Genomic DNA, 12,500 nt, shown 5'->3' on the forward strand with positions numbered 1-12,500 from the left:
ATATCGTTCTTCATGTCATTATCGTTATAGTTTATGTATGGACGTTGTCATTCATATTAGCAAGAATGATACTTTTTTGTCGTTATCATGCACGTCATAGGTGTTATAGATAACCAAAGCTGCATTGGTGCTACTAATAGCTAAAATCCAGAAACTAAGGAATTCAGAAGTTGAATGTCTCTTTCCATCTGCTCAGTTGCCTTATTGAGTTTGGGAGTTTTCAAGTAAGCTGTATTACACCGTGAGTCTTTCTGCTTTGCTATTGTCACAGGGGCATCCAATTATCTTCCAATTATCTGTGAAAACAGACCCTGGAATTAAAAATGGAAGAATCCGTTGGCATGCTGTTTTATTAAAGTAATTTCTTTTAAAAAAAAAAAATCTTCATCATTAACGTGATACCCTCAGGGACAACAGTTACAGAAACAATAAACCACAATAAAACTTGGAAGACGCTAACACTTTCAGAGTTAGATTGTTATGAATTTGCACCTGTGGAAAGAAGCACTCAATCATAAATCATCCAACTCAACGGCTAGCTGAGAGGTTAGCCACTGCAGCAGTTAGCATTTCTACATCTGTCCTCATTAGACAGGCTAATTAATAACATTGTCCGCAATGAGATAAATAATGGCTTCCCTTGTTTTTAATTTAGCTCTGAAAGGAGGGGGCACAAACAGCACGGCAGGACATTTTGCATTTACCTAAGTGGAGCACCTGTATGCCATCAGACAAATGCCAGACAATTTGACTGACTACTGGTGTGCATCAGTGTGTGTGTGCGTGTGTGTGTGTGTGTGTGTGTGTGTGTGTGAGAGACGAGAGATATGTGCTTGGTGTTTGCATCTCTCTCTCTCTTTCTCTCTCTCTCTTTCTCCCTCTGATGTGTGTGTGTGTGTGTGTGTGTGTGTGTGTGTGTTTGTGAATGTGAGAGAGAGAGAGAGAGAGAGAGAGAGAGAGAGAGAGAGAGAGAGAGAGAAAGAGAAATATGACAGGGTCTTTGTAAAGAAATGCCTGACCAGATGGGTCTGGTGTTGTTGGTATCCGTGAGTGTGTCTGCATGTGTGTGTGTGTGTGTGTGTGTGTGTGTGAGTGTGTTTGCATGTGTGTGTGTATGTGTGTGTGTGTGTGTGTGTGTGTGTGTGTGTGTGTGTGTGTGTGTGCACGCGCGCGTGTTTATGTGTTTATATGTTTCATGACTACACTATGCAGCACACATACTGATATACTGGTATGTATTATGCATTCCTGGCCTGTACTGAAATTCCCTTTCAATAAACATGTCTGCTAAACACATGACTGCAAAATTAGTTGCACAACAATAACGCAACCACTGTTCATGCATATGCAACCATGAGCACATTAGCGTGTGAGTAAACTAAACAGTTAAAAAAAACCATCTTGGCTTCTCACTTAACATGCTTAATGGTCACGCATTCAGGGTGCCCTCTCAGCAGTTCCAAGTCAGTGTTTGCCCACAAGAGCAGCTTACCAAAGAGCGAGAATGATTTTCTTTCCTTTGCTCTCCCCGGGGTACACAACTAAAATGTCACCAGCCAATTTGAATATAAAGTCGGAAGTCGTGGCTCCTGGCTGCTTATGCTATACCGCAGTCCTCGGTTCCACTGGGTTCTCCTAAGTGTTGCTGGGGTCTTGCGGAGATGAGGCCTTAACATGAACTGTGTGGTGTGTGTGTGTGTGTGTATATATATGTGTGTGTGTATGTGTGTGTGTGAACTGAGTGGCGAGTTTGCAGCGGGGAGCTTAAGAGCTCGGCCCCGCCTCTGCAATAGTGGCCACGGTGGATGTGAACTTTTCACTTCTGCTAATATCACCATCACAAGGCATCACTGCGGATCCGCACACACACTTTGTACCCTCCATTTCTCCCTCCCTTTTTCTCTCTTCCTCTCTCTATCCTTCTATCTCCCTCCTCTCCTCTCTCCCCATGTCTTCCTTGTCCTTCTCTCTCATTAGCTTACCCTCTCTCTCTCCCTCCTGCTCTCTTTCTTGTTTACATTCCACTCACTCTCTCTCTCTCTCCCTCTGTGACTCTTACACTTCTCGCCTTTTATTTCCACTTGGCTTGGCAACCAAAGGTCTGTGCGGTTCTGGCAGTCTTGTTCGTCAGTGGGACACCATAGAGGATTATTCTGTACAAGTGCAAGTAATGGATACAGGCATGGTTTGGTGCAAGGGTTAAGACATGTTGGCCTTCCTTAACAAATCCAGTTCAGGTGTTTTTTTTGTTGTTGTTTTTTTTTTTTTGCTTTTGAGGTCTTCCATGATTAGGCTTGAATTTGACTTTGATTACTTTCTAATGCAAGAGGGCAAGAAAGGCTGGTATCTAGAGTTTACCAGAAAATATGCACAACCCCTGTGTCACACACACCACACACACACACACACACACACACGCACGCACGCACACACGCACATGCACACACACAGGCACACACGCACACACAGACACACACACACACACACACACACGTGTGCCCTTTTCTTTCTTTCTTCCTCTCTCGTCGCTCTGACATGATTCCCACTGCTCCCACCTCCCACTGCTCTCCCCTCCCCTGGCTGAGGTCAGCCAATTATCCCCGATGGTGGCATAACTCACAGCAAATCTGATCACCGCTCTCGCCCACTCCCACCAGATTGGCTGACGTGGTTTCTAGGGCAGCCATGTACTTCAGCAGGCAGACAAACACCCTGGACCCTCAGGAAACAGAGCCAAAAAAAGGCTAATGGAGGAAATGTATTCCAGCAATGCTCATCTAATCCATTAAGCATTCAATGAAAACAAGTTTATCAAAATGCAGCACTTTGAGGACTTCCCCTGAAAATTAGCGGAGTTGACACAGGTTGTCTCCGCAACAGTGCACCGCAGAGACAGAGAAACACCACTGGGACACACACACACACACACACACACACACACACACACACACACACACACACACACACACACACACACACATACACACACACACACACAAAGAGAGTTAAATACCCACTGCACGACTCTGGCTGTTTGTGAATGATAATGTCCAAACAGTCGCGTTGTAAACAACGCATCTGGCCCATGAAACTCAAGCCAGCAATAAAATTAATCCGGCTGTTCTTCTCCTCATCCATAAATATTTCTAAGAAGATGAAAGGCGTGCAGACCTTTAAGGCTGGCATTACTCGGAGAGAGATGAGATGACTCAGGGCCAGATTTGGCCCAGATGTGGTCCAGATGTGGCTAAACTCTGCCTGACTGATCTCTGCGAGGGAAACTCACCATGAATCAAGCCTTTAATTCCCCGGTTGCCGGTTAGCCTTAATAGCGACTATCTAAGTAGTGTGACCTTTGCTTAAAATGTGACTCCATCAATTCCCAGGCACCCTTTCATGCAAATGTCCACTGCCATCTGCGGAGAGGTCACTTTAATTGCTCTGGCTGAGATGAGGGAATGGATATGACCTTATGTTTATTGATTGGTGCTTGGACTAATCTTGATGTTGGACTGGGTGGATGACAGGGCGGTTGGACACACAGAGTTTCTTTTTTTCCTCTCTTGGGCGTGTACCTGGGTGGCTGTCTGACACCGGATGCTGTGCGGTTCAAGTTTTCGGAGGGATTGGGGCCGCTGAAGGGGGGTCAGATCTGTCACTGTTAGAGTCGGCGTGCCACCGTGGATGCCCTCCCGGTGAACGCGCCGAGGGGGTGGCAGGCAGGAATGACACAGACATCTGTCAGAGGGGTGGTGTAATTCTCCCTCTCTCTCTCCCGGTTGGCACGGATGGGCACAGGCGGGCGCAGGCAGGGGAGAGATGAGCCCTTTATGATTTAATTATGTACCCAGAGCAGGAGTGTGTGTTTGTGTGTGTGTGTTTGTGTCAGCCGCAGGATAAACACCAGTGTCTGGCTGAGTGACAGGACGGGGACAAAAGCAGCACAGGAGGCAATTGGCTCAGGGAACAGATATGAGCCGGATCAGGGCCAGTATCAGGCCAGATCAATGCCAGATGAACAGTGGATCTGTTCTCCATCAGCTTTAATATCTAGGATGGTGATTACTACTGTGATGGTGTCTTCACTGCTTCATCTGCGCACCTTGAGATGACATGCTGAGATCTAAGAAAAAAAAGTGACATTGACAACTTTATTCATCTTAGTCTGAATGAAAATGATGTTGGAAAAGTATGGAAAAAGACACAATGGCATTATTATATATAACTGGATATGACAAAAAAACAAAAGAAATGTAGCTAAAGGACTATAAGTGAGGTGCTGCAGTATAGCTGCCTTGTCAACGACCAACAAAGCAGTTTTCATCATTAGGATTATGTCAACCTGACATACAGCAAAGTACAAATACACTAATATCCACTGAGGATAGCTGTCATAACATGCCTTTCCTTTCAGCCCAGAATGTACCACATTATTAGCAGATGTCAGTGCAATGTCAATACAAACTTATGCCACTTGACAAAATAGTCAATATGATATCAAAGTTGAGAAAAACTGGTGCTATGACCTTCTACTTGTATACAAGTATAAAAATGTGTTGTTTAATATAGTGCATATAGTCTCACAGTCTACTTCGCTCGAGTTATGAATTTGCTTGAACACTAACCAAGAAGAAGTGGGAGCTAGAAACAACACAAGCAAATGCAGGAAGTCTCAAAACCAATATAACTCTGCTGAGAGTATATTGAAAAGTCACTGTAATTATTCAAGGTCCCTGGGTACTCATCACACCAGAGAACACTAAAGAAAAAACTAAAGATGTTGGTATATATTATGGTTGGAGTGTACAGGGGACACTTTGAATGAGGATGACCTCACAACTCTCACCACTGTCACAATACTTCCACCATCATCACCCTCATCATCAGTTTGTGTGTGTGTGTGTGTGTATCTGTCCCTACAGTATGTGCGTAAGCATCTGAGTGTGTGTGTGTGTGTGTGTGTGTGTGTGTGTGTGTGTGTGTCAGGGTGTGTCAGGGTTGTGCAAAATTCCAGAATTAAATTGAAACTGACTCTTCGATTCCAATTCAATTCTTGAATTTCACTTGCATTTCAATTGAGGTAGCAAACAGGAAGCATAATTGCAATTCGAATTTTGCACAACCCTGGTGTGTGTGTGTGTGTGTGTGTGTCCACTTCCCCACAGAGAGAGGTAATCATGTTCTCATAAGTGTTTCCAGGACAACATGGGTCAGGATCGATCACGGTTATTTACTTCGCAGACGTGTGTGTGTGTGTGTGTGTGTGTGTGTGTGTGTGCGTGTGTGTGTGTGTGTGTGTGTGTGTGTGTGTGGTGTCAGCAAGGAGAATAAGGCTCCAGCTGGCACTAAGAAGCCGGGCTGTGAAGTACTGAGCTGGACGACAGTGGGCAATCAGATGCCACCACAAATTACCCGGGCATGCCACTGATCGTCTGCCGGACGGACTCTAATGGCTGGACTGCACACACACACACACACACACCAGGGTTGTGCAAAATTCGAATTGCAATTATGCTTCCTGTTTGCTACCTCACAGTCCAGAAGCCACTAATGATGCCAAGGTCACTGGTTCATATCTACTTAGAACAAAAGATCTGATTCATCCGATTACGTACACAGTGTCACCTAACAGTAAGTGTATTTGTGATGGCTAAATAACCAGAGTCGTACCTGTTAATAACCACACAGATTAAACAGACTCATTTCTTAAAGTACAATAATACAATAATAATAAGATTATCTGAGATGATGATCAGAACTGGACTCCATTTAACATTTTTTACTGAGGTGTTTGGACGGTGATGCTTGAGCAAGATGCTGGGGCAGGGGCTTATTCCAACCCTGCCAGCTGGAATGATGGAGTGTGTGTGTGTGTGTGTGTGTGTGTGTGTGTGTGTGTGTTTGTGTGTGTATGTGTGTGTCTGTGTGTGTATGTGTGTGTGTGTGTGTGTGTGTGTGTGTGTGTGTGTGTGTGTGTGTGTGTGTATGCACTGTAAGTGTATTTGTGTGTGTGTGTGTGTGTGTGTGTGTGTGTGTGTGTGTGTGTGTGTGTGTGTGGTGTGTGATTGCACTGTGCAGCTTCACAATGGCAAGCATCAAAGCTTTCATTTAATTTGCCAGAGTCAGCCCAAACAGCCGTGAACTCTCTCTTTTTTGTTGCACGGCAATTTCACTTCACCTTGAGAGGGGTTTTGTGTGTGTGTAAGTTGTAGGTCCTCAAACAGGGACACATACAGTATTGCCACCCCCACCATATATTCTTTATCTTCTACTGTCCTTATTGCTTAGCTGTGTTTTTTTATATTATATACTTTAATTACCTTTTTCTGCTGTTAGTGAATGTGTGTGTGATGTCTGTATGCTACTGAGACCTTGAATTTCCCCTTGGGGATCAATACATTATCTATCTATCTATCTATCTATTTATCTATCTATCTATCTGTCTGTCTATCTATCTATCTTTCTATCTATCTATCTATCTATCTATCTATCTACCACAACCACACAGACCTTACTACATGCATGTTCACAAATATCTACACACACCTTTACACAAATACACTGTTTAAACATACATCATATTAACACATACATTAACATATCTGCACAAACATAGAAACAATCAAGTTCACTTTTACATCAGACAGCAGGGATCACAGTCACTCTCATATTCCCCACTGAGTTAGAGTGCAAACCAATGTGCAGGTGGCAGACTGCATGCAGGTGTCAAGTGCAATGACCTTACATGGACATACTGTAGATAGAACTTGGACAGCACAGCATCATGCTCTTACATTCTGAGGAAATTAAGCCACACATGTTGGGACCTATTAGCAACCCCCGAGCTCTGTAAGTGCTATTGTGAACCAGAGCACACACACAGGAAATAGGCTATGTCCACCCAGAATGGACCTTTAGCTCCTTCATGTGCCTTCACTTTTGACTAAGCCCAAAGGTCCCTTTCAAAGTCAACTGCTATTTGAGTTCACACACACACTTACAAACACACACACATACACACACACACACACACACACACCAGTCTAGCAAACCACAAGAGGGGGCTTATCAGACTGCGACATCTGCCCTGTCGATTGACCCCCGCTGCCCAGAGACTCACTCAGACACTGGACACTCGTCTCCCTGTCCAACATGGCTGCCCTGAAACAGAAGAGGACACCCAGCGGAGGCAAATCGATGTTGTTTCCCCCAGTGCTGGCTCTCTCAGTATCGAAAGGCATTCATTTCCGACACCTCCGGTACCCTTGAGCCGAGATTAGTCATTAATATCACCACTTTCCTCCATATCAAATGCAAATGATTGTTTTAAAACAGAATAAAACAGCAATTTAGAGGCCAGGGTGTGTTTTTCTCTCTAACATTTTTCATCTCCCCTATTCAATTTGCATGCTAAGTGCACTGTTAGCTGCTCTCGGGAAAAAAAAAAAAAAAACAGGTAGTGGCATCTAAGCATGTTTTGCATTAACCTTGCATAGGCATGGTGACCATCAAACATTTCTAGAGCCGCTGTTGAGCTGTTCAGAGTGAACCCTGGTCCCAAAACTGCCTTCTCTCGGCAGCATCCACCAAATGTTCTTGTTTTTCTCACGCTAATTTTCAACGCTGAGTGTGTCTGACTTCACCAATTGAATAAAAGATTAAAAGATGGAGCTGATATGAGTTCGTAGAAGGGTGCAAGCTGATGAGATCACAGCGCAATTTATTATGTATTTGCTGCAGCTGTGAAATGAACTTGGTCAAGAATTTCAATTACACCAGAATCTAATCCACCAAAATAAAAAAAAATGTGAAAGAAAAAAAATCCTCTCCATTTGGGAGAAAGTGTGAGAAAGTTGTGTGTGGCTTGGTTCACTCTAATACAGAAACTGATTTTTTCCCCTCGACTCTTTCTGGTAGTACAGCTCTGATAATTACTGGCTGCCTGTTTGCATATGTTCTCGTTGAAACCAGAATGGCTTATGACAATATAATTTGGTCCAGTAATGCCATTCTTCAACCCAGCACAGTTCTGCTCCAAGTTATTACGGTAGCAATATCGAGCCGGGAGTTTTAAGAGGCTTATTACGGCCGTCATAAAGGAAAACCTCCAGATGTCCTTCCATTTTGGGTTTTTCACCCGCTGTGAGTGTCAGGCGGTTCTGAGGCTCACTGCTTTGCTGGCTGTGGTTTGGAGACAGTGTGTCAAGCACGGGAAAGATACAGACAATCTTTCTGCAATTCAACCAAACAAACCATAGCAGGGAATATGTGGAAATACAGACTCACTTTGACCACTTGCTGCGGAGTCAGGTATTAAATTTGCTTTAAAGAAAATCTGCCTTTTGAGACCATGGACTGAGAGCAAGCGTGGTTTGCATCAGACAGTATTTTGATGTTAATGTCTCACTCACCGCACTGAACATCTCTCGACCAGAGAGAAGCACTTGCCTTATAACTGTAGCGCTTGCCTAAAATACTTTTCTGAATAATTGGTTTATGAAAGCCTATTATGAAAAAAAAATGTAACAAAATATATTTATAAAGCATGTGTCAACAGAAAAGAGATACGAAAGGTCATGTAAATGAACTAGCGATGAAGCTTCCTAAATAGGAAACAGAACATTTTCACGCAGTGCTGTGCAAAATACGCAGACGAACACAGAACGCGAGGTGAGGGGAGATGAGGTGAAGCGAGAATGGACAGCCACACATTTAAGCTGAGATGCCCACTTTGTCACATTATTGCAAATAGAAGACTCGCAAGCCACAGCCATTATCCAATTTGAATAACATGGCCCTGCTTTTTGCTTGAAGGGGACAGAGATTGAGAGAGAGATAGAGAGAGAGATAGAGATAAAAAGAGAGAGAAAGAGAGAGAGAGAGAGAGAGAGAGAATGAGAGAGGAAATGAGAGAGTGTGTGTGACAGTATGTGTATGCATGTGTGCGCGTGTTTGTGTGGGTGAATGTGACAGAGAAAGGGAGAGAGGAAGTGAGAGAGTGTGTGTGACAGTATGTGTATGCATGTGTGCGCGTGTTTGTGTGGGTGAATGTGACACAGAGAAAGGGAGAGAGGAAGTGAGAGAGTGTGTGCACCCGTTTACATGTGTGAGGGGTGAGTGTGACAGAGAGAGAAAAAGAGGAATAGGGAAAGAGAGAGAGATAGAGAGAGAGAGAGGGAGAGAGAGAGAGAGAGGAAGATATGTGAGTAGGATGTGTTAGACACACTGCAGTTGGCGTGGCGAAAGCAGAGAGAGAGAGAGAGAGAGAGAGAGAGAGAGAGAGAGAGAGAGAGAGAAAGAGAGAAAGAGAGAGAGAGAGCGAGTCTGGCAGCCACCACTGTCCGACAGCTTTTCTTTAATGTTCTCTCGCTGGGCTCCACAGACAGCGTTTAGAGACGTGGCCCTCCCCAGTAGCCCGGGGGCCACACAGAGACCGTCAGCTGCATTACGGGGGCCGACTGTGCGAACAGATGTTACCTGCAAATGCCCCGAATGGAGCTTGCATCACATGATTGGTCAATGTCTCTGTGTGTGTGTGTGTGTGTGTGTGTGTGTGTGTGTGTGTGTGTGTGTGTGTGTGTGTGTGTGTGTGTGTGTGTGTGTGTGCACGTGTGTGTGTGTGCGTGTGTGCGTGAGCGTGAGTGTGTATGTATGGGGCAGCAAGGACATACTGACCTGAAAGGTATTACTGCTGGTATGACTATGGTGAACAAAGGTGTGTGTGTGTCTGTGTGTGTGTGTGTGTGTTTCAAAAACAGCAGGTCCAGACTGTGAACATATATCTGACAAGGGGCTACTACCAGTCTGGCAGAACAAAGAAATCATCAGTGTGTGTGTGTGTGTGTGTGTGTGTGTGTGTGTGTGTGTGTGTGTGTGTGTGTGTGTGTGTGTGTGTGTGTGTGTGTGACAAGGTGCTAATATGTATATGCTTGCAGTGAGAAAAAATTACTGGCGTTAATACACTAATGCAAAAATTGCTGAGAGAGAGCGGAGGGTGAAGGCTGTCGAAATTGATGTCTGCATGCATCAGTTAGAGTCCAAACACCAGAAAAGTACACTTGCCAGCTGCTGCTAAGTGACAGTTTGTTTGTCAGTTTACTCACAGTAAGGAAAATTACACATTTTGTATCCATACAAACATATATTCATTCAAGTGAAACCACCCACCCTAAAAGCCATACATTTTGACAATTAAGAATAAATCTGACCGACATATCGAGTTTGTCACACAAATGTAAGCAGGCACTAAAGCAATTGTCAGGCTATTTTTGTATGTGTGCCATCAACGAATGGAAGATCAAAGGGTACAAAGTCTTTTGGCAGAATAAAGACTTTATAAAGGTTATGCAGTCACTCCAAATATTCTGTCTTTGCACGCCCTGGCTTTGACCTACAGAGAAGAATTGAATGCCTTGATACCGCTCTTTATGTGAAGGCCAGGCAAAAGGATATAAAAAAAGATTATCCCTAAGTGAAGAAAAGGGTAGAGTGGATCCAACAAAAGCAGCCGCCAAAGGCGAATATCACAAAACATGACACAAAGACGTCAAACATGGCCTGGCTGACTGAAAGCGTCAGTCTGAGAGAAGTAATCGCGTTATTAAGGCTGTCGAATGTGATAGCCGAGGACCCTGGGACAGATCCAGGCCATCTGCGGTCCGGATTTGGCGACCACGCGCCCCACCGTGGGAAAGATGAGCCAGCGGCAAATGTGATCACGCCCATGCCAGGGCAGGAGCTGAGACCAGATGTGATTAGAATTAGAATCACTTTACTGACCAAGCATGTTTCTCTACGCGCGCATACACACACACACACACACACACACACACACACACACACACACACACACACACACACACACACACACACACACACACACACAAACAGCTCAAGTCTTCCTGCCTGTGCAGTAACTTACAGTGTTCTCAAGGCAAATAAAATAAATAAAAACAAACAAAAACAAACAAAAAGAGGCAAGATTTATCTTTGCTCCAGTGCCTGCCATTTCTCCATTCTGAATGAAAATAGCCGCCAATACCACAAGTCATATCATATGCAGAGTTACAAAATGGATTCTGAATAGAAAATTCTGCTGACACCACTAAAACGGCAAATCACAAATCATATCAAATGCACAAATACAATTTGGGCTCTGGGCAGTCTCACTCATCAGCCTACTGAAACTTTTTTACAAGACAGAATATATTCCTTGGCTTGGGGAGCTCTTTGTCAAGTCTGCCTGAGCTTTTCTGGAAACCGCCGGACTCGCCTGAGACTCACGTCATGGTGTCTGAGTTCGGGGCGAGGTGTAGGACTACCTGACATCCTCTACCTGAGATGCGGCTCATTTCCTGACACCTTGTTCCCTGTCTTCCTCGGCTCCCCGGTAGCGAGGTGTCTTCAGGTGAGCTCCCTGAAGCCCCCCTGCCTGCTACACACTGACCCCATCTTTAACCCTCAACTCCCCGAGTCCCTTGCTGGCTAGAGGAGCTGGATACAGCAGACCCGGTGTCGCTGGATAACGCCGACCCCAGTAGCCTGGCTGTTTCCGTTCTCCTTTTCTCTATTGTTTTAATATGAATGCAAAGCTCTTTTGTTCTACAGCTCAGGGCAATTACAATCGAAAAACACAGCTGTGAGACAATAACATTGAGAGTAGGCATGTGTAAGCACTTTCTTCCAAAGAAATGTGGAGAGAGATGTGGGGGGAAGAGGGGAAATGGTGAGAGATGGTAAGAGAGAGAGAGAGAGAGAGAGAGAGAGAGAGAGAGAGAGAGAGAGAGAATGAGAAAGAGAGAGAGATGAAAATGAAAGAGACAAGAACACAAATGAAGATGAGACAAAGAGAAAGCAAAGAGAGGACTAAAACAGCGTGAGAGAGGAAGATGGTGAAAGGAACAGATAGAGAGAGTGAGAAAAGATAGAAAGAGGGAGAGGGAGAAAGATAGAAATAGCATTAGAAGATGTGCTGCAGGGACCATGTGGCTGTGGGCTTTCACAGTTATTGTAGATGAACAGAATGAATCAAGAGCCAAACAGCCAGAAAGAGAAAGATGGAGAAAGAAACAGATAGAAAGAGAGAAGAGATAGATAGAGGGCACAGATAGAGGGCATAGAAATAGCACTCGAAGATGCACCACAGGGACCACGTGGCTGTGAGGTTGCACATTTTCGTAGATGAACAGAATGACTCAACAGCCAAACAGATTCTCCACACAGAGAGCTGACTGGCCCGTGGACGCTCTTGGCGCCGTCCCTTCCGGATCTTTCCATTCACAGTCTCAGCCAGCCACTTCCTCCTCCAGATCACCAGACACCCATCACCATCTCCGCCTCCACAGGAGTGATGAGAGAGACTTCACAAAAGTATCGTCACCGCCTGAAAGTTGGTTGGCCGTTTAGCGTCTGCTAAATAAGGGTCAAATTGAACTCTAACAAATAATACTGATCACACATGTCAAATGTGTACAGATATACAAATATAATATAATATTTCA

General features: G+C 44.5%; 1 protein-coding gene across 6 annotated transcripts in view; it reads right to left on the minus strand.

The window, feature by feature from the left end:
- The window catches only part of ctnnd2a (catenin (cadherin-associated protein), delta 2a), a 295,331-nt gene that overhangs the window by 197,131 nt on the left and 85,700 nt on the right, over positions 1 to 12,500 (minus strand). The window lies entirely within an intron of this gene.

Source organism: Alosa sapidissima, chromosome 17 (assembly GCF_018492685.1).
Source record: "Alosa sapidissima isolate fAloSap1 chromosome 17, fAloSap1.pri, whole genome shotgun sequence".
Classification (NCBI taxonomy): Eukaryota; Metazoa; Chordata; class Actinopteri; order Clupeiformes; family Clupeidae; genus Alosa; species Alosa sapidissima.